Genomic DNA, 20237 nt, shown 5'->3' with positions numbered 1-20237 from the left:
AAATCTTGACTTGAACCCACCGGAGAAGAAAAGAAAGAAGAATGACGAACTTGAAGCTCCGTTAGAAACTTCATGAGAATCACCGGATAAGAACATTGAAGGAAAAAAATGGAGAGACTTCACATCAATAAGATGGATACTTGATCAATAATTCTGAATCCTTCAAGAAAACAAGGGTGGGAGGGTGGGAAAACACCGTTGAGAAGAAATGATAATTGATCTTGCTGATGTTGAAATGATCGGATCCACTTGAAGAGACACACTGGTTAAAAAGGATTGGCAAGACAATCTCGATGATCAAGAAGGATTAGTATTCACATAGCAATATGAGAACACCATTTAGGAAAGGTATGGATTCAACATTTGACTTCGAAGCAACTCGAATACCACAAATAAAACAAAACAAAAGATTGGCTTGCAAAATAAGCCGGAACAAACATATGATAGAGATTTCGTCCGAAGTTTTCGTGGTGGGGCCTACACGGGCTCGATCGTACAACACCATCATGTACAAGGCAGTGCACATGACATACGAAGCGTCCCCGAGTCGGCATAGCCAAGGACTCTTTAAGACACAACGAGACCACTGTAAAACCAACCGTGAATAGGCGGACCACTAGACGTCGAATCGCAATTTCATATCATACATCCGTCGGAAAGATATCCTAAGAGCTACTTGAATTCCCACCTATGGAACTCCCGAAATTTTCCGGTTATGCAATCAGGTGTTGGGGATACAGGGGAAGCATAATATCTCACCCAAACTAGCAAATCCTACATCCAGCTGTATCCATCCTTCAACACATAACCAAGAAACCTTCGGAAATCATCTACCTCAACCTTCGAAAATCATCCGTTATACAAGTTATGGCGATACTCCCGAACACCCGCCCCAGTACTGGGTGGCGTCGAGGTTATCTCACCAACGAACTGCATAAAAGAGATTTTCGATGTCGGCGTACTAAACTCAGGTATTCCAGAATTGCAACGATAAAATTATGATGACAACATCTCATAGCTCAACTCCCCGGGACACTTCCACAAAACCCCTGACAGGAGGCACCAAGACAATGTTCTCGTCATAAAACCATCGGAACGATTCCAAGATACCCGCGTGATCCTAAAAAAAATTTAGTGAAATTTGAGAAGAGAAGAGTCAAAACTCTACGTCAGGATGCCTTACCAGAGCGACGAGGAGACTGGGAAGTAAAAAGAATTCCTAAACTCTCCGATATATAATTCCTAAATGACTCAAAACATTTTTCTAGACACAAACTCGGCCGCTAAAAACGATCAAGCAATGGGGCTCCTAAGGTCGGGGAAGGCTCTGATTACCAACTTGTAACGCCCTCGATGCGGCTATATCTCCCACGTGTCGAAGCACGACTTAGAGGCATAACCGCATTGAAAGCAATGTCGCAAGTGAGGTAATCTTCACACAACCCATGTAATACATAAGGGAAAGAGATACATAGTTGGCTTACAATCGCCACTTCACACAATTACATGAATAAAGCATTACATCATCCAGATACAATCAAGGTCCGACTACGGAACCAAAATAAAAGAAGAACCCCAAATGCGACAAAGGTCCCCGATCGACCCCAACTGGGCTCCACTACTGATCAACTAGAACGAAACAACACAAAGGGCAAGATCTTCATCGAGCTCCTCCTTGAGCTTGGTTGCGTCACCTGCTCGGTAACATAGGCACCTGCAAACTGGTTTTGGAAGTATCTGTGAGCCACATGGACTCAGCAATCTCGCACCCGCGAGATCAAGACTATTTAAGCTTATAGGAAGGATGGAGTAATGAGGTGGAGCTGCAGCAAGCGACTAGCATATATGGTGGCTACAATCGCAAAAGAGAGCGAGAAGAGAGGGCAAAGCACGGTCGATAAAAGTATGATCAAGAAGTGATCCTATAGCAACCTACGTCAAGCATAACTCCAACACCGTGTTCACTTCCCGGACCCCGCCGGAAAGAGACCATCACGGTTACACACGCGGTTGATGTACTTTAAATAAGGTCAACTTCGGGTTTTCTACAACCGGACGTTAACAAATTCCCATCTGCCCATAACCGCGGGCACGGCTTTCGAAAGTTCAAATCCCTGCAGGGGTGTCCCAACTTAGCCCATCACAAGCTCTCACGGTCAACGAAGGAATAGACCTCCTCCCGAGACATTCCGATCAGACTCGGTATCCCGGCACAACAAGACATTTCGACAGGGTAAAACTAAACCAGCAACACCGCCCGAATGTGCCGACAAATCCCGATAGGAGCTGCACATATCTCTTTCTCAGGGCACACTCAGATTGTCTTAGGTACGGGTAGGCCAACCCAGAGTTGCCCCTGGTGGTCTCCGGTAGCTGACAGTTGGACCAACACTCAGAGGAGCACTGGCCCGGGGGGGTTAAAATAATGATGACCCTTGAGTCCGCGAAACCCAAGGGAAAAAGAGGCTAGGTGGCGAATGGTAAAACCAATGTTGGACATTGCTGGAAGAGCTTTACTTAAGGCGAACTGTCAAGGGGTTCTCATTATAGCCCAACCGCGTAAGGGACGCAAAATCCGGGAACATAACACCGATATGACGGAAACTAGGGCGGCAAGAGTGGAACCAAACACCAGGCATAAGGCCGAGCCTTCCACCCTTTACCAGTATATAGATGCATTAATTAAATAAGATATATTGTGATATCCCAACAAGTAAATAAATATTCCAACAAGGAACAACATCTCCATGTTCCAACAAGGAACAAACTTCAATCTTCACCTGCAACTAACAACGCTATAAGAGGGGCTGAGCAAAGCGGTAACATAGCCAAACAACGGTTTGCTAGGACATGGTGGGTTAGAGGTTTGACATGGCAATTTGGGAGGCTGACAAGCAAATGGTAGGCATCGTAGCATTGGCATGGCAAAAGAGCGAGCAAACTAGCATAGCAAAGATAGTAGTGATTTCGAGGGTATGATCATCTTGCCTGAAATCCCGCAAGGAAGAAGAACGAGTCCATGAAGAAGACAAACGGACGTAGACGAACGAATCCTCACAACACGACGTTATCGGAACCAACCCGAAGAAGCAACACCGGAAAAGAGCAAACAACATAGTAAACAACCACCACAAAATCATGGCATGATGCACAATCAAGTATGATGCATGTCCGGTTTAAGTATGCATGGCATGGCAAGGCACAAGCAATCCTACAAATTAAATGGAGCTCAATATGCAACACCACATTCAAGTTATTTAGTTCGATCTCGTTTATGTACCCAACAATATTAAATGTTGATTAACATGGCAAGAGGGTGAAGCAAAGTAAAACTAGCTACCTAGTCAAGGTTAAATGAGGCCGGAAGCAACGAACAACAATTCCGGTAACTCCTCATGAGCATATTATAGATTTGGTACTGTTCTGCCCTAAACACAATTTTAAAGTTGTTAAACAGGAAAATAAAGTGGACCATGTTAATCTAGGCATTTTTCCACCCCAAATACATATAAAGAACATTTAAAACGGAGCAACGGTTATTTAGTTATGAAATAAAGCATTTTAGCATGGCATATGAGCAAATTTAAACAAACAACATTTTAAACATTTTAAACATGGATGAAAGAGGCATATTATTAAACTACACAAAATTCTAAGCATTTTACATGTTAAAATCATTTTAATCCGATGCACGGTTTGTGAATTATTAATGCATGAACATGGAGGGGTTTTTCTGTAAAACAGTAATTCCCCGGATAATAGAGAAAATCGCAGCGCAGAAAAAAAATGCAACAGGCCGAAACTGGCAGGCCCAAAAGTGCATAGGGTGCGGGCGCTGGGGGTGGCCTCACCTAGTGGGCTGAGGCCCAGCCGGTGGAAGAGATGAGGCCGGCAGGCCGGAAGGGGGGGCGCGCTGGGTGCTGTGGCTGGGCCTTGGCGGATCGAGCCTACGCACGAGGATGAGGCGCCGGTGTCGTTCTCCTCGTGCCTGAGGCGCACGGGCAAGATGCAGGGGACGGCGGCGCCCGAAGTCAACGGCGGGGCAGCAGCAACTCCGGCCGGTGAGGGCAGCGGGAAGGACCGGAGAGGGCGGATCTGGTCCCTGGAAACCCATTCCCGGTGGCGGCAGCGACAGTGGGATCCCAGGGCGGCGGCGCGAGCAACTCCGACGGCGGCAATGACGGGTACCTGCGAGAGGAAAGGTCGGCGGGGTGAGAGGGAGATGGAACCAAGGGAGAAGGGAGAGATGGAAGGGCAGGGCGACGGGGTAGGCCTCGAGGTCAACGGCGGTGGCTCGCCGGAGGGCGCGGAGGGCGGCGGGATCGGGCGAGCAGGAGGGGAACTCCCGATCCAGATCGAGCAGAGCGCTCGGGAGCGGCGGCGAACGGGGCTGCGGGCTCATCGGGTCCGGATCGGCCCGGGGCGGGCCGGATGCGGGCTTCTACGGGCCTCGGCGGCGGGAAGGAGCGGGGTGAGGTGGCGATGCCACATGGCGGCGGGGCAGTGGCTGGAGACGGCCAAGGGGCGACGTGGCGCGCGTGGATTGGTCCGGGGCGCGCCGGCGGCGGCGCCAAGTGGCGGGCTGCGGCTGGCGGCGGCGGAACCGAGGTGGGAGGTGGCTGGCTGCGCGGAAATTGAGGGAGGAGGTTGGTGGAGGCCAAAAATGGCATGGGAGGCGTCTATATATAGAAAGGAGCTAGGGTTTGAGGGTTTGGGGCCGCTTTTGGACCGTACGATTGCGATCGTGCGGCTCTGGTCAGAGGGGGAGGTTAGAGGGCTGCGGGAGGGATTAGTGGGCTGTGTAGAGACCATGGGCTGCAGGAGAGAAGAGGGAGAGAGGCCCGGCAACGATTTTCGGAGACCGAAAACACCCGACGAATATACCGACTATATCGCGGTTATATATTTAACGGTTGGGCAGTCAAACGAACTCCGAATGCGACGAAATTTGGCAGGCGGCCTGTCTACACTATAATAAGACCGCACACCAAGTTTCATCCCATTCCGAGAACATTTTTCGGCCACTTATAAAATAATATTTCAGGGGTGCCGCGGGTGCGTGCGAGTGTGGTCTGGACACCGAACGAACAACGGAGAGAACCAGGAGGAACCCGAACGGATGCAAGTTTTGAAAAACATGCGGATGAAATGCAGATATGACAAAATGCAACACGCAAGCAAATGACATGGCAATGGCGGCGAATAACTGGCGGACACCTGGCGCATCGGATCCGGGGCGTTACATATTCTGACCAAATCGCTCGGGCGCGTCAGGTTCCAGGCTATGCGCGAGAGGATCGGTATCGTCGACATCAGGAACATCTAGATTAGGAGGAGATTGTTGAATAATCTAGCTGTCAGGTTAGCTGTCAGTTTCAGTTAGTTAGTCAGATTTTCTGTTAGCATTCAGTTAGCCGGACTAGCCGGATCCTGCCCACGTTTTGTGTGAGGCCAGTAGCTCAACACGCCCTGGTATCGTGGGATGGCACGATCGCGTCCGTGGGGGCGTGGCTGAAGCCACGATGACTTTTGCTTCCTGTATAAGTTCAGAGATAAACAACAAAAGCAGCGACACTTTGCACTGCGCAAAACTCTCTCTCTCGTTCACGTTCTCGCCTGAACTCTGCAGCTGGCACGACTGCGGGACACTGATTGCCTTCTTGTTCCGTTAGTTCAGGTTCAATTACTTATCCGCATGTTGTTTCCTGTCGTGCAGTACCGCAGGTTGCCGCTTTGGTTCCAACTGCCACTTCATCCACGACATCCCGGGCGGCTCTCAGGCCGTTGCAGAAACGAGCATCCCGAGTGGCCCAGCTCCAGCTCCAAAAATAACAGGTACTGTATGCGATTAGTTAATCAACAGCTTATTAACATGGCGCGCATAATTAATTTGATTGAACAGAATCGGAGTCATTTCAAACCGGTGTAGGAAGCAAATCGAAGCCATGCACCAAATTTTTCAGGTTATAGTCCAACTTAAAATGAACTCCACCTGGTAGCATTTATTATGCGTACTTGTTAGTATTTCGTTAAAACTTTACTCTTATCTGTGAAAGAGTGTTTGTTGCTAACGAATCATTTAAGCAAGATTGCGCAATGGGTTCTCTCTAATCCAAGCTTAAGAGCATCTCCAATAGATGATCCACATGCAAAGATAACTAACTTTGCATCTTCGAGTTTCAAAAACCCACCTCCAACAAATGATGTAGATGCAAAAAAAAAATTACATCTTCGCCTCTCGGAGATGTAAAATACAACACCTCATGATGCAAATTTGCATCTCCACCTCTAATATAAAGACGGTGGTCGCGTGCCAACCGCCAACTGCCCTTCATTTCCTTTCCGTTCTTCCTCTCTCTGCCCCCGCACAGCCGCCGCCGCCCCGATTCACCCGCGGTACTACCGCCGCTGCCCGCCTGCGCCACCTCCGGTCATCTTGTCGGAGTAATGGGCCACGGGTAGGCCAACCCGAGGCCCACGACCTTTTAAGACATCAGGGCAGGCTGCGCCCCTCAAGACCACAGGGCGAAGAGCCGCCTCCTGGGGAGTCTACGGCAAGGCGGCCAACTGCCCGCTCACGGCCGAGTCCCAGGAACGACTTCCAGAGAAGCCGGCTTTGAGGAGTCGGCCGGCGACTCCAACAAACCGTGACCTCATCGAGAAGGACGGGGTAGGGGCGTGGCTACAATAAAGCCCACTCCCTGACCCTTACCAAGGGCAGGCATGGCTACAGCGCGCCGTACTTGGGAAGATCTCCCCGCGGCGTGGCACTGTTGCCTAGCCGGCCCTGATATCAGCATCACTGTACCTAGTCCTGCGCCCACGACGGCTTGTCTGTACGGCCTGGAGGCAGCAGGGTCCACCAGCCAGCGAGACCTCGGAAGACGGCGGGGGCACCGCCAGTCGGACCCAATGGGAGTCGGCCCGGGGGAGTCGGCCGAGCCCTCCCCCGGGCCCACGCGCTATTAATCAAGAAGAGATGGGGAGTGGCCACAGTGATCGCCCGCCAGGCGGCAGGGCTGTTGCCACGACCTCATGACCAAGGTTGCATCATCAGGAGCACGGCTACAGTAATCAGCAGCCGGCAAGACCCGCCCGCGGCGGACGCGGCCTGTTGGCTCCGTACCAGACCAGTCAGCGGGCCCCAGCAGTCGGCGGAGAAGTCGGAGGTTGGAGACACTGACGGCTAGGCCGGCGCCCAGTCACATTACCATTGTATCCCTGAGGGGTAGGCCTATATAAACCCCCCAGGGCACCCATGCAAAGGGTTGGATCCCAGTAGTTCTATACCTCACCAGATAGAGGGAGAGAGCTAGCCTTGCCCTTTCCTACCACCATACACAGCTCAAGGAGCAACCGTGTAAATCTTTGACTATAATGATCATGCGGAGACCTTGCAGAGCAGCAGTAGGGGTATTATCTCCCCGGAGAGCCGCGAAACTGGGTAAGATTTGCCGGCGTGCATGTCTTCGCCTCATCCCGTTTCCAGGCACCGGCGGCGTTCTACTCGCCCCCACCATGATAAGCCATCCGTTGGCATATGTGCACCAAACCCCTGACATTTGGCGCCCACCGTGGGGCATGATGCACCGCCGTCCGGAGATCTGTTCTGGACGGAAACCCTTTTCCTCCCTGGCGAGCGCGGCCAGCCAGGCACGCCAGACGAAGTTTGCGTCGACGCGCTGCGCGGCGTGGAGATCGCCTGCGCAGCCAGCTCCTTGGCCGAACTTGTCGGCGAGGTCCGCCTCTCCGACGAACCTGCGTTCGACGCATGCGTAGGCGGCCCCGAAAACCTCCTCGCGGGCCTCCTCGATCAACTCCACGTTTCCGGCGAGCCTGTCGTAGACTTGGAGTTCGAAGGCTCCACCGACCCGATGCTGGTCGACTCCGACACCGTGTCGGTCGACGCTTTCCCCTCCAACGTGGTGGTCTACGAGGAACCTCTCCCCCACGCGGAGAGCGACGGGAGCACCGTCACTGAGGTGCTGGTCATCAGTCACGACGAGTTCCCTGGCGGAAGGGCGCCCGACTCACTCGGCGCGGCGCTACAAGATCTAGCTGCGCCCATTGCAGAAGATGCTGACGCAGAGACGCTAGAAGCGCGCCGCCTTCAGCTTGTTGAAGGCGCGAAGAAGCTAGCCAGCATGAGACGCTTGTCAGAAGCTTACCAGCGGGAGATGGATCGCGCTGTTGGCGGCTTGCCGGCTCCGGCAGGGCCTAGCCGCCTTGGCGCGGTTCAGCAGCGCGTCGTAGCCATCGCCAGCCTGTTTGGGGCTAGCCGCCCCGTGTATGCCACGCCAGCGGAGAACATCCGAGCCGCCCAGGCAGCGGCGGATGAGCTGGACAATTTCGAGGGCGAAGAGCGCCGCCTCATGATGGAGCGAGTCCAGCGGCTCCTCGACGCGGCCGCTGCGCAGAACGAGGCCGACTGCCGCACGGAGGCACCGTAGCGGCCAAACGACGACCCGCACCGAGATCAAGGTGCGACGTCTCGGACGCCGACTGGCGGTACCCGAGGAAGAAAGGACAAGGAGCCGGCTGTCAGCCACAGTCAGACTCGGATTACCATAGAGCGCGACCGAGACGGCCGCCCAAGAGCAGTGGAACGACGGGACGACTGTCCGCCTCCCCCTCCCCGCAAGGAGAGGCGAGTCTCCCCGCCGCCTGTTGACCATCCGACTCTCGGAGACCGCCTTGGCCGCCAAGAGGGAGTTGGGGAGAATGACGCCCGCCACCGGATCGACCGACTTCACCGGTCCCTAGCGCTGGAAGAAGAAGACGAGCTGGGTTCGCCTTGTTTCGGGCCCCGCATTCGGGACGAGCCCTTCCCCAGAGGGTTCACGCTCCCAAGAGACACGCCCAAGTATACCGGCTCCGTGAAGCCGGAAGACTGGCTAGTCGACTACTCCACGGCTGTCAGCATAGCAAACGGCAACAAGCGTGTCGCCGTAAAGTACGTTCCGCTCATGCTCCAAGGCACGACCCGGACGTGGTTGAACAGCCTGAAGCCTCGCAGCATCAACAACTGGGTCAACTTCACCGAAGCATTCGTCCGCAACTTCACCAGCACGTACAAGCGTCCTCCCAAGCCTCGTCAGCTCTCCTTGTGCGTGCAAGGTCCTGATGAGTCGACTCGCGACTACCTCACGCGTTGGGCTGAGCTCCGGAACTCCTGCGAGGGCGTGCACGAGGTGCAGGCCATCGAGTACTTCATAGCCGGGTGCCGAGAAGGCACCCTCCTCAAGCACAAGCTCCTCTGCGACGAGCCAGAAACCCTCGACGAGTTGCTGATCATAGCGGACAAGTACGCTACGGCCGACTCCTCCATGAAGACGGAAATTCAAATCAGCACGACTGGCAAGGTAGCTCCTCAGGCTCCTAGAACTCCGGCAGCGGACGCCGACCGACGACAACAGCAGGGCGACCACAAGCGCAAGGCGCCGCAGCCGGCTTCCAGCAGCCGGCAGGTCGCGACCGTCGAAGCCCAGCAGCCAGAAGAGCAGCCTCCTCCCAAGCGACAGAAAGGCGGCAAGCCGAACTGGTTGCCAGCCTTCTCCTACGAGCAGACCTTGGATGGACCTTGCAAGTTCCACAGCGGCGCGAAGCCATCAAATGACACCACCCGAAAGTGCCACTGGCTCACCAGGATCGCCAAGGGAGACGGCCTCCTGCCACCCCCGCCTGCTGGGCAGCCGCCTCCGCCTTCGCCACAGCAGCCGGCAGTCAGGCCAGTCGGCGCAGTACAAGACGAGTACCCCGAAGAGCACGGACCCTATGTGGTGTTCACCAGTGTGGCTGACGATCGACGCAGCAGGCGGCTGCAGCGACAAGAGGTGAGCGCGGTAGCCACGGAGACGCCAGAGTTCATGCACTGGTCAGAGAGGCCCATCAGCTGGAGCAGGGCTGACCACCCAGAAGTAATGCCGAGTCCGGGCTCCTACGCCTTGGTCCTGGATGCCACCTTTGCCATGGACAAACGGGCTGCGCGTTTCTCGCGAGTTCTGATAGATGGGGGCAGCAACATCAACATCCTGTACAAGGACACCATGGAGAAGTTAGGAATCAAGCTGAGACAGCTTCTGAACAACCGGACTGTGTTCCACGGCATTGTTCCTAGGCTTTCCTGTTCACTAATCGGCAAGATCCTGATTGACGTCCTCTTTGGGGACAAAGATCACTTCCGAAGAGAGTCTGTTTGGTTTGAGGTGGTGGACCTCGAAAGCCCGTACCATGCGCTACTTGGCCGACCCGCCTTGGCCAAGTTCATGGTGGTCCCCCACTACGCCTACCTCAAGATGAAGATGCCCAGTTCCAGGGGAATTCTGACTGTGGCCGGCGACTACCGGAAGTCGTCCGCTTGTGCGGGTGAGAGCAGTCGGCTGGCCGAGTCCCTGGTGATTGCGGCCGAGAAGCGACTCCTTGAGCGAGCTGTGGCGATGGCCGGCAAGCAGCCGGAGATATCGCCCGACCCGAAGGAGTCGGAAGCCAAAGGTTTGTTCAAGCCGGCCAAAGAGACAAAGAAGATATCCTTGGATCCGGAGCACCCAGAGAGGTACGCCGTCGTAGGTGCAAACCTCGACAGCAAATAGGAAGGCGAGCTCGTCGAATTCCTCCGTGAGAATCGGGACATCTTCGCGTGGTCTCCCAAAGACATGCCAGGTGTGTCGACGAAATTCGCCGAGCACAAGTTACACGTCCGATCTGATGCAAAGCCGGTCAGGCAGCCCCTACGCCGCTTATCAGAAGAGAAGAGAAGAGTTGTCGGAGAAGAGATAGCCCGACTCCTAGCAGCCGGCTTCATTATGGAAGTTTTCTTCCCGGAGTGGCTGGCAAATCCGGTCCTGGTGCTAAAGAAGAACAAGCAATGGTGAATGTGTATTGACTATACGAGCCTCAACAAGGCCTGCCCCAAGGACCCGTTTGCTCTGCCGAGAATTGATCAGGTGGTAGACTCCATAGCCGGATGCGAGCTGTTGAGTTTCTTGGATGCGTACTCAGGATATCACCAGATCAAGCTGGACCCGGCTGATAGATTGAAGACCGCCTTCATCACGCCGTTTGGAGCATTCTGCTACCTCACCATGACGTTCGGTTTGAGAAATGCCGGCGCCACCTTTCAGCGTTGCATGCAGAAGTGCCTCCTCAAGCAGCTCGGTAGGAACACCCACGTTTACGTGGACAATGTAGTGGTGAAGACGGAAAAGCGAGGAACATTGCTGGAAGACCTCAAGGAGACCTTTGAGAACCTGCGCCGGTTCCAGATCAAGCTCAACCCCGAGAAGTGTGTCTTCGGAGTACCAGCCGGCCAACTGCTAGGTTTCCTGGTCTCTGAGGGCGGCATAGAATGCAACCCAGTAAAAATCAAGGCCATCGAGAGAATGGAGGTACCTAGCCGACTGCCGGATGTGCAGAAGTTCACCGGCTGCCTGGCGTCCATCAGTCGATTCATCAGTCGGCTGGGCGAGAAAGCTCTCCCCTTATACCAACTCATGAAGAAGACCACTTTTTTCGAGTGGAATCATAAGGTGGACGAAGCTTTCCATCAGTTGAAGAAAATGCTGACTACTCCACCTGTCCTGGCGGCTCCGACTCCCAAGGAACCTATGCTCCTGTACATCGCCGCCACCAGTCGGGTAGTCAGCACAGTCATCGTAGTAGAGCGCAAGGAGGAAGGCAAGGCGCTACCTGTCCAGTGACCAGTATATTACCTGAGCGAGGTACTGTCGACCTCCAAGCAGACCTACCCCCACTACCAGAAGATGTGCTATGGCGTGCACTTTGCTGCCAAGAAATTGAAGCCTTTCTTTCAAGAACATCCAATCACGGTGGTCTGCACGGCTCCACTTGCCGAGATCATCGGCAGCCGCGATGCCTCTGGTCGAGTGGCCAAGTGGGCCATAGAGCTGGCTCCTTACACGATCTACTACCAGCCCCGCACCGCTATCAAGTCACAAGCACTGGCCGACTTCCTCGTCGACTGGGCCGAGACCCAGTACCTGCCTCCAGCGCCTGACTCCACCCATTGGCGGATGCACTTCGACAGCTCCAAGATGCGCACCGGCTTGGGAGCCGGCGTTGTCCTCACCTCTCCCAAAGGCGACAAGCTCAAGTATGCACTGCAAATCCATTTTGCCGCCTCCAACAACGTGGCCTAGTACGAGGCGCTCATTCACAGGCTCCGGCTTGCCAAAGAGCTTGGCATCCGCCGGATCTTGTGTTATGGTGACTCGGACTTAGTGGTCTAGCAGTCGTCTGGCGACTGGGACGCAAAAGACGCAAACATGGCGAGCTACCGTTTCCTGGTGCAGCAACTCAGCGGGTATTTCGAAGGGTGCGAGTTCCTCCATGTGCCAAGAAACGACAACGACCAAGCAGACGCCTTGGCACGAATCGGCTCTACCTGCCAAGCAATTCCATCTGGCGTCGCCCTTCAACGCCTTCTCAAGCCGTCTGTCAAGCCTTCACCAGAATCAGACTCCATCTTTGTGCCGGCTCCTCCCGAAGACGGCGGATCCGACTCCAGGGCTCCGGCAGTCAGAACGGGGACTTTGGCGGGCGACTCCAAAGCTGCTTTAGTCGAGCCCGACCCGGGGACTGCGGTGACGGACTCGAAGATTCCAGAACTCGGCCCAAGGACCGAGCCAGTCGGCCTGGGGACTTCATCAGCCCAACAAGCGACTGTTGACTCCAGCCCGCCGCCTCCCAGCCCAGCCGCCCTCGTCCAAGTCGCAGTCCTAATAGTCGATGAAATAGCAGCACCCTCATGGGCCCAGCCCATCCTCAAATTTCTGGTGAACAAAGAGCTACCAACTGATGAGATCTCAGCTCGGCAAGTACAACGCCGGGCAGCAGCCTATACCATAATCAACAGAGAGCTGGTCAGACGCAGCGTCACTGGTGTCTACCAGCGCTGCGTAGAGCCAGAGCAAGGCGAGGCGATCCTTAAAGACATCCATCAAGGCGAATGTGGCCACCATGCGGCTTCAAGAGCACTCGTCGCCAAAGCTTTTCGGCACGGTTTCTTTTGGCCGACTGCCTTGGAAGAGGCCAAGGAGTTGGTCCAAAAATGCAAAGGGTGCCAGAAGTTCAGCTCCAAGACGCACCAGCCGGCTTCCGCGCTCAAGACCATCCCCATTGCTTGGCCTTTCGCAGTTTGGGGTCTAGACATGGTGGGACCATTCAAAACAGCATGAGGTGGTTTGACTCACCTACTTGTCGCAGTGGACAAGTTCACCAAGTGGGTGGAAGTAAAGCCAATCAAGAAACTGAACGGTCCGACTGCCGTGACCTTCATCACCGATATCACAATTCGGTACGGCATACCACACAGCATCATCACCGACAACGACACAAATTTTGCCAAAGGCGCCTTGGCCCGTTTCTGCGCAACACAGGGCATCCAACTGGACCTAGCCTCCGTCGCCCACCCGCAGTCAAACGGCCAAGTGGAGCGAGCAAACGGCCTCATCCTGTCCGGCATCAAGCCTCGGTTAATCGAGCCTCTGGAGCGCTTGGCTGGCTGCTGGCTCGATGAGTTGCCAGCCGTCCTCTGGAGTCTGCGCACGACTCCAAACAAGTCAACCGGCTTCACGCCCTTCTTCCTCGTCTACGGTGCCGAAGCCGTCATCCCAACGGACATAGAGTTCGACTCCCCACGAGTCACCATGTACACCGAGGAGGAAGCAGAAGAAGCACGACAAGACGGCGTCGATCTGCTGGAAGAGGGCCGGTTGTTGGCACTCAGCCGGTCCAGCATCTACCAGCAGAGCCTGCGCCAATACCACAATAGGAAGGTCAGGCCAAGATCTTTCCAAGAAGGCGACCTCGTACTCCAGCTGATCCAGCGAACAGCTGGCAAGCACAAGCTGTCGCCGCCTTGGGAAGGCCCTTTCATCATCAACAAAGTACTAGGCAACGACTCCTACTACCTGATCGACGCTCAGAAGCCCCGAGCACGCAAGAGGGACGACTTCGGCAAGGACGAGCTCGGGGACTGCCCTCTTTTGTCTGTATGATAAAAATTATGCCTACAAGTATGTTACCCTTTGTCATGCCGCTTGGCAACGGGCTCGACAAGTCGGCCCGGGGACTTGCCGCCTTGCACTATGAAATGCTTCCTGCAGTCGAACAAGTAGTATGTAAACGCCTAAGCTGTCTCATGCCAGAAGCCGCAGCTCGCAGAGCGACTGTACGGTGGCCAGCAGTAAGGTAGAATGGCATTCGCATGAAAATGGCTAAGGACCCAAAGCATAAAGCATAGCTCAAGACGGCTTCCAAGCCCTTCTCGCAAACTGACTCTCGGACAGTCGGATTGTCGTTTTCTATCCAACTTGCTCAAACAATCTTGAAATCGGCTAAGTACTTGCTTTCCCAAAGTAGCCTAGCACTTGATCCAGCAACAGTCTGCAGAGCGGCTGTCCGATTGGCAAGGCAGGCAACTAGGAGAAAGCGGCAAAGGAAAACAGCCAAATAGAACAATGAACAATAAAAGATAGACATATATATATATATATATATATATATATATATATATATAACATAGGCCCTTGGCCGAATTGTCAAGCAGAGGTTCAAAATACACCCCGCGGGTGGAATTGTGCGAATTAACAAGTTCCTCAAAAGACTACTGAAGCAGATAAAACCAAAGACACTGCGGCAGCTTTGGAGGCGGCAGACAGAGTCAGGGGGTCGGAGGAGGTGCCAGCGTCAGTCGTCGGGGCGGTCGGCCAGCCAGTCTCGGCTTGATCGCCTCCGGCGGCAGTCGGATCGGCGGCACGCGGCTCGTTGCTGGAGGCGCGGTCAGGCTGAGGCTGGTCGTCTGCTCCGTCTTCTGGTGCCTCCGCCTCGCCCTCACCCTCCGCCTCGTCCTCCTCCTCGACGCTGGAGCCGATCACCTCCGCCGTAGTCTGGGTTCATCCCAAACCACTCCGGCGGGACCTCCTCGCCGTCTTCAGACCGCTCGGGGACGAAGATGCTCGTGTTGGTGTACTCGGCGATCGCCGCAACACGCTTGACGAGGGCGTCTTCCGCAGCCGCCAGCTCCGACTGGGCCTCCGACCGAAGCGTGGCCAACCGGTCTAGATCCAGCCCCGGGTACCACGCCTTGACGAACTCCAAGGCCCGGCGCGCTCCAGCCCGGGCCGAAGAGCCCTTCCAGGCTTCGAGGCGACCAGCCGCGACCTCCAACCAGTTGGCCGTCAGGCTGGGGGTGCGCGGAGCCTGCATATCCGGCCAAAGGGCGGAGATCGCCTGGGCACCGACGCGCTGAAGCCGGCGCAGCATCCGGTGAGCCGGCCGGAGGCGAGCCTCGATACTCAAGATGTGCTCATCAAGAGTTCGGGGGGCATCAGCGGTGATCTCTGCGCCCTCCGCCCTCCGACTTGCACGATCGGCCTCGATGACTTGGATAGTGGCCTGAGACTGCCCAGGGAAGAAGTCTGCAAAAGACACGAAGAAACAAAAAAGCGAGTCAAAAACCAGGAGTCGGCACGACCAAGGTCGGCGGCTCAAAGAAAGAAAACAAAGAGACTCACCATCAACGATGTCTTCGATCTCGTGGAAGCTGGAGGACAGCATCGCCTCCTTGTCAGACCAGGAAGAGCGCTCGCTCGCGAACTCGGCCAGGAGGGCGGCCTCCGTCTCCTCCGCCTCCCTCTGCGACTTCGCGAGCAGCCCCTTCTGCTCTGCCAACTGAGCGGTCAGCAGATCGCGCTCCGCGGCGAGCTTGCTGCACTCCTCCCCTTTGGCGAGCAGGGCGGAGTTGGCTTCGCTCAGCTGCTGTTGAAGAGCTGCGTTGGCCCCTGAAGGAAAGAAAAAAAAGACAACAGTCGTCAATAAAGTAGGTCGCCGGGGAGATCCGGCCCGACTGCTCAGCAGTCGGACCGAATCTCGGGGACTACAGCCCGCGGGTGCGCTAGCGCGCCCCCGCAGAGAAGAGAAAAAGGAGGAGGACTTACTCCGGCTCTCCGCCAAGTCAGCGGTCCGCTTGCCCAACTCTTCAACATTACGGTTGAAGGTGGTGACGCGGAGGTTGTGGTAGTCCTGCAACAAGCGTTTCAGACAAATTAGTACCCAGAAGCTCATCAAATTGGAGTTCCGGGCCGCCTGCTCAGTAGCCGACCCGAAACTCGGGGACTACACCCAGTGGGTGCGCTGGCGTGCCCCCACAGAGAGAAACAAGAAAAAACAAAGGCCCAAAGAAAAGACATACCCGGCCGCCCGCCCGCGACGCCAGGAACGCCTTGGTGCAGCTCTGGAGGGCGTCGCCCTTAGCGCGGAGCTTCGCCTGGACGTCCAGGAGCGCCTGGTTCAACGACCCTGTGCCACCTCCCCGCACCCACCCAACAGGTGCGGTGCTCGTCGCCTCAGCGTCTGGAGCCGCCGAGCTGGCGGTGCCGGCTTCCAGGGGGCGGGGGGCCGAAGTCGCCTTCTCCAGACGACGGCGCGCAGACGAGCCGACCTGGAGGAGTAGCCTCGCCACGGCCTCTTCTTCGGTCGACGGCACCGGAGGGTCCACAGGCTGCTTGCCTTGCACGCCTTCAGACGGCGGCGGAGGCGGCGGAACGTTCGCGCCCGGAGTAGAGGACTCGCCGCCTTCCCTCTCCTCGACGAGGTTCTCCCTGCCGGTTCCTCCAGTCTGCCCCGTGAACTCCGGCGGCAGCGGCGCAGAGTTCAGCGGGGTAACAAGCAAGGCCGCCTGGCGGCGTGCAGCTTCCTCAGCCCGCTGCTTCGCCGCGGCGGCGGCTTCGGCCTCAGCTAGTTTTTTCTTGGCGGAGGCCTCCGCCCTGTCGGCCTCCGCCTTCTCCAGGTGGAGGGCTTCTTCTTCATTGCGCTTCTCCTGCGCATTCCGCTCCGTCGCCTCCCGGAGGTCGGCAGCGGGGTCTATCCACCGAGTGGTGGCGGGCGTCTCCGCTGACCCCATGACGGAGGCGGCGGCGACCCGCTCAAGAGAGAGGGGAGCCCTGAAGAAAGAAGGGCGAGCAGAAACTCAGACAAAACACGAAGAAAGGATAAACTTTGAAGTCAGGATACTTACGCAGAGACCAACGGCGGCTTCTTCACTTCCTTACGGAAGCGGATGGCCTTCGCGGCCGCCTCGTCCCGCCGGGTCGCCGCAGCCGAGCCCTTGGACTTCTTCGGCCGGCTGCCGAACAAAGTCGACGCAGCCCGGTGCTTCCCGCCGCCTGGAGCGCCCGACGCGGCAGAAGAGCCCGCACCCGGCTGACTGGCTCCTGGCCGATGGCGAGGGGCGACTCCTTCCTCGGCGTCGTCTTCAGGCTAGTCGGCAAAGGTGGCCGAGGGCCTGAAGTCGCCTGTCGTCCCTCTTCCTCCCTCGGCGTCGTCTTCCAGAGCCGCCGCCCCCATATCGGAGTCGTCGACGTCGCTCTCCGCCCGATCGGCGGTGAACTCACGGGCTGGCCCCGAGGTGCCGGCTGGTGGGTGAAGAAGGGGATTCTAACCAAAAAGCAGACTGATTAGAACAAGACTCGGCAAGAAGAAGACAATCTGAAGAAAAGAAAGGCGACTCACCACGGGCGGGGGGTTGGCGCGGGAGTATGGCTCCTTGCCGAATCGACAGTCCTTCGGGAGCCTGCTGTCCGAGAGATAGTTCACCATCAGGGCCAACTCTTCGTGAGGCATGTCCTTGGTGCACATCCGACTCGGGTCACGGCCCCCGCTCATCTGGCATATCAGGTGAGGGCGGCCTTGGAGTGGAAGAACTCGGCGCGAGACGAAGGCGGCCAGCAGGTCCGGGCCAGTCAGACCCTCCGACTGCGTCAGCACTCGGAGTCGCGTGATGGCGCCGGCTCCCGCAGGCGTCAGCGACCTAGCCTGGAAGTCTGCCAGCCGGCGGGCCGGCTTCGAAAGTCGGCAGATTGACCCAATCGCCCCGCGTGGCGACGTTCCTGACGTAGAAGTAGGACCGCTGCCACATCTTCACCGACTTCAGCAGCGCGATGGAGGGGAAGTGGTTGTCGGCTCCTGTCCTTCGCCCAGCGATGAAGGCGCCGCACTGAGCCGGCACGCCCGCGGCCTGGGTGCCGAGCTTGGAGAAGAAGAACTCCCCCAGAGCTCGAGGGTGGGGAGGACTCCCAGGAAGCCCTCGCACAAAGCCACGAAGGCGGACAACAGCACCACTGTGTTGGGGGTGAGGTGGTGTGGCTGAGTCCGTAGAACTCCATGAACGATCGGAGGAAGCTGCTCGCCGGCAGCCCCAGCCCGCGCAGGCAGTGCGAGCGGAAGATGACCCGCTCGCCCTCCCGCGGGGCGGGGGAAATCTCCCCCTCCGGCGCGAGATGCACCTGCACGCGATCCTCGCCGGGAAGCCGACGGGTCCGGCGGAGGAACTCGATATGGTCTTCGTGAACCTCAGAGCCGTCCTATGTGCTGGAGCGCACCGGGGGAGGCGCGGCAGCAGAGGAAGAGCTCATCGTCGCGAGCGGTCACCACAGCGTGCGCCGGAGCTTGGGCGTGCGGCGGAGCGAGCGAGAGAGAGAAGAAAGAGGAAGCAGGAGAGCGAAGGAGCTGCGAGGAGGAAGAAGGCAAGGGACAGCAGGAAGGAGGGGCGCACGTGCTCCCCTCTTCCCCCTACTTATAGCCCTCGGGGCTGCGAAGCCGAGGGGACGGGCGTGGGGATTTAGTGCGCCCACAACCCCACGCCCCCCACGATCCCTGCAAAGTTACTGCGCGCAGTAACTCCACAGGAATCCTAACCGTCCATCGGGGCCACAGCGGATCCGCTCGGGCGCCGAGGCGCGGTAGTGGCGGGCCCCGCCTACGGGCCAGTCCCGTCGCGCGCGTGGGCTGGCAGGACGGCCTGGCCACGTGCCCTTGTGTGACAGGCCAGGAACGGTCGGCTTTCTCCGGAAGCTTAGCTAGCCCGCCACTTGAAATCCCGCCGCGACGTTCGAACTACTGAGGAAGTCAGAATTGAGTAAGTCCGAGTTGGGCGAGTCCGACTCCTTCTAGTCAGCCCGGCGGAAGTCAATCAAGACCATGAGTTGCGCCCGGAAAGAGAAACTGCTGAGGCTTCTCGGCCGATCGTCCGCGGCGCCTCACCAGCTTCGGGGACTACTATCGGAGTAATGGGCCACGGGTAGGCCAACCCGAGGCCCACGACCTTTCAAGACATCGGGGCAGGCTGCTCCCCTCAAGACCGCAGGGCGAAGAGCCGCCTCCTGGGGAGTCTACGGCAAGGCGGCCGACTGCCCGCTCACGGCCGAGTCCCAGGGACGACTTCCAGAGAAGCCGGCTTTGAGGAGTCGGCCGGCGACTCCAACAAACCGTGACCTCATCGAGAAGGACAGGGCAGGGACGTGGCTATAATAAAGCCCACTCCCCGCCCCTTACCAAGGGCAGGCATGGCTACAGCGCGCCGTACTTGGGAAGATCTCCCCGCGGCGTGGCACTATTGCCTAGCCGGCCCTGACATCAGCATCACTGTACCTAGTCCTGCGCCCACGACGGCTTGTCTGTACGGCCTGGAGGCAGCAGGGCCCACCAGCCAGCGAGACCTCGGGAGACGGCGGGGGCACCGCCAGTCGGACCCAACGGGAGTCGGCCCGGTGGAGTCAGCCGAGCCCTCCCCCGGGCCCACGCGCCATTAATCAAGAAGAGATGGGGAGTGGCCACAGTGATCGTCCGCCAGGCGGCGGGGCTGTTGCCACGACCCCATGACCAAGCTTGCATCATCAGGAGCACGGCTACAGTAATCAGCAGCCGGCAAGACCCGCCCGCGGCGGACGCGGCCTGTCGGCTCCGTACCAGAACAGTCGGCGGGCCCCAGCAGTCGGCGGAGAAGTCGGAGGTCGGAGACACTGACGGCTGGGCCCGCACCCAGTCACATTACCATTGTACCCCTGGGGGGTAGGCCTATATAAACCCCCCAGGGCACCCATGCAAAAGGTTGGATCCCAGTAGTTCTATACCTCACCAGATAGAGGGAGAGAGCTAGCCTTGCCCTCTCCTACCACCATACACAGCTCAAGGAGCAACCATGTAAATATTTGACTATAGTGATCATGCGGAGACCCCGCAGAGCAGCAGTAGGGGTATTATCTCCCCGGAGAGCCCCAAAGCTGGGTAAGATTCGCCGGCGTGCATGTCTTCGCCTCATCCCGTTTCCAGGCACCGGCGACGTTCTACTCGCCCCCACCATGATAAGCCATCCGTTGGCATATGTCGCACCAAACCCCCGACACATCTACCACCCCTGCCGCCCCTCCGCCGCCACTCTG

General features: G+C 57.1%; 1 pseudogene; it reads left to right on the top strand.

Moving 5' to 3' along the window:
- Window positions 1-20237, top strand: part of LOC123132657 (zinc finger CCCH domain-containing protein 14-like) — a 37963-nt pseudogene that overhangs the window by 14971 nt on the left and 2755 nt on the right.

The sequence above is a fragment of the Triticum aestivum genome, chromosome 6A (assembly GCF_018294505.1).
Source record: "Triticum aestivum cultivar Chinese Spring chromosome 6A, IWGSC CS RefSeq v2.1, whole genome shotgun sequence".
NCBI lineage: Eukaryota > Viridiplantae > Streptophyta > Magnoliopsida > Poales > Poaceae > Triticum > Triticum aestivum.
Note: the sequence above shows the minus strand (reverse complement) of the source record. Positions and strands in the feature narration are given on the sequence as shown.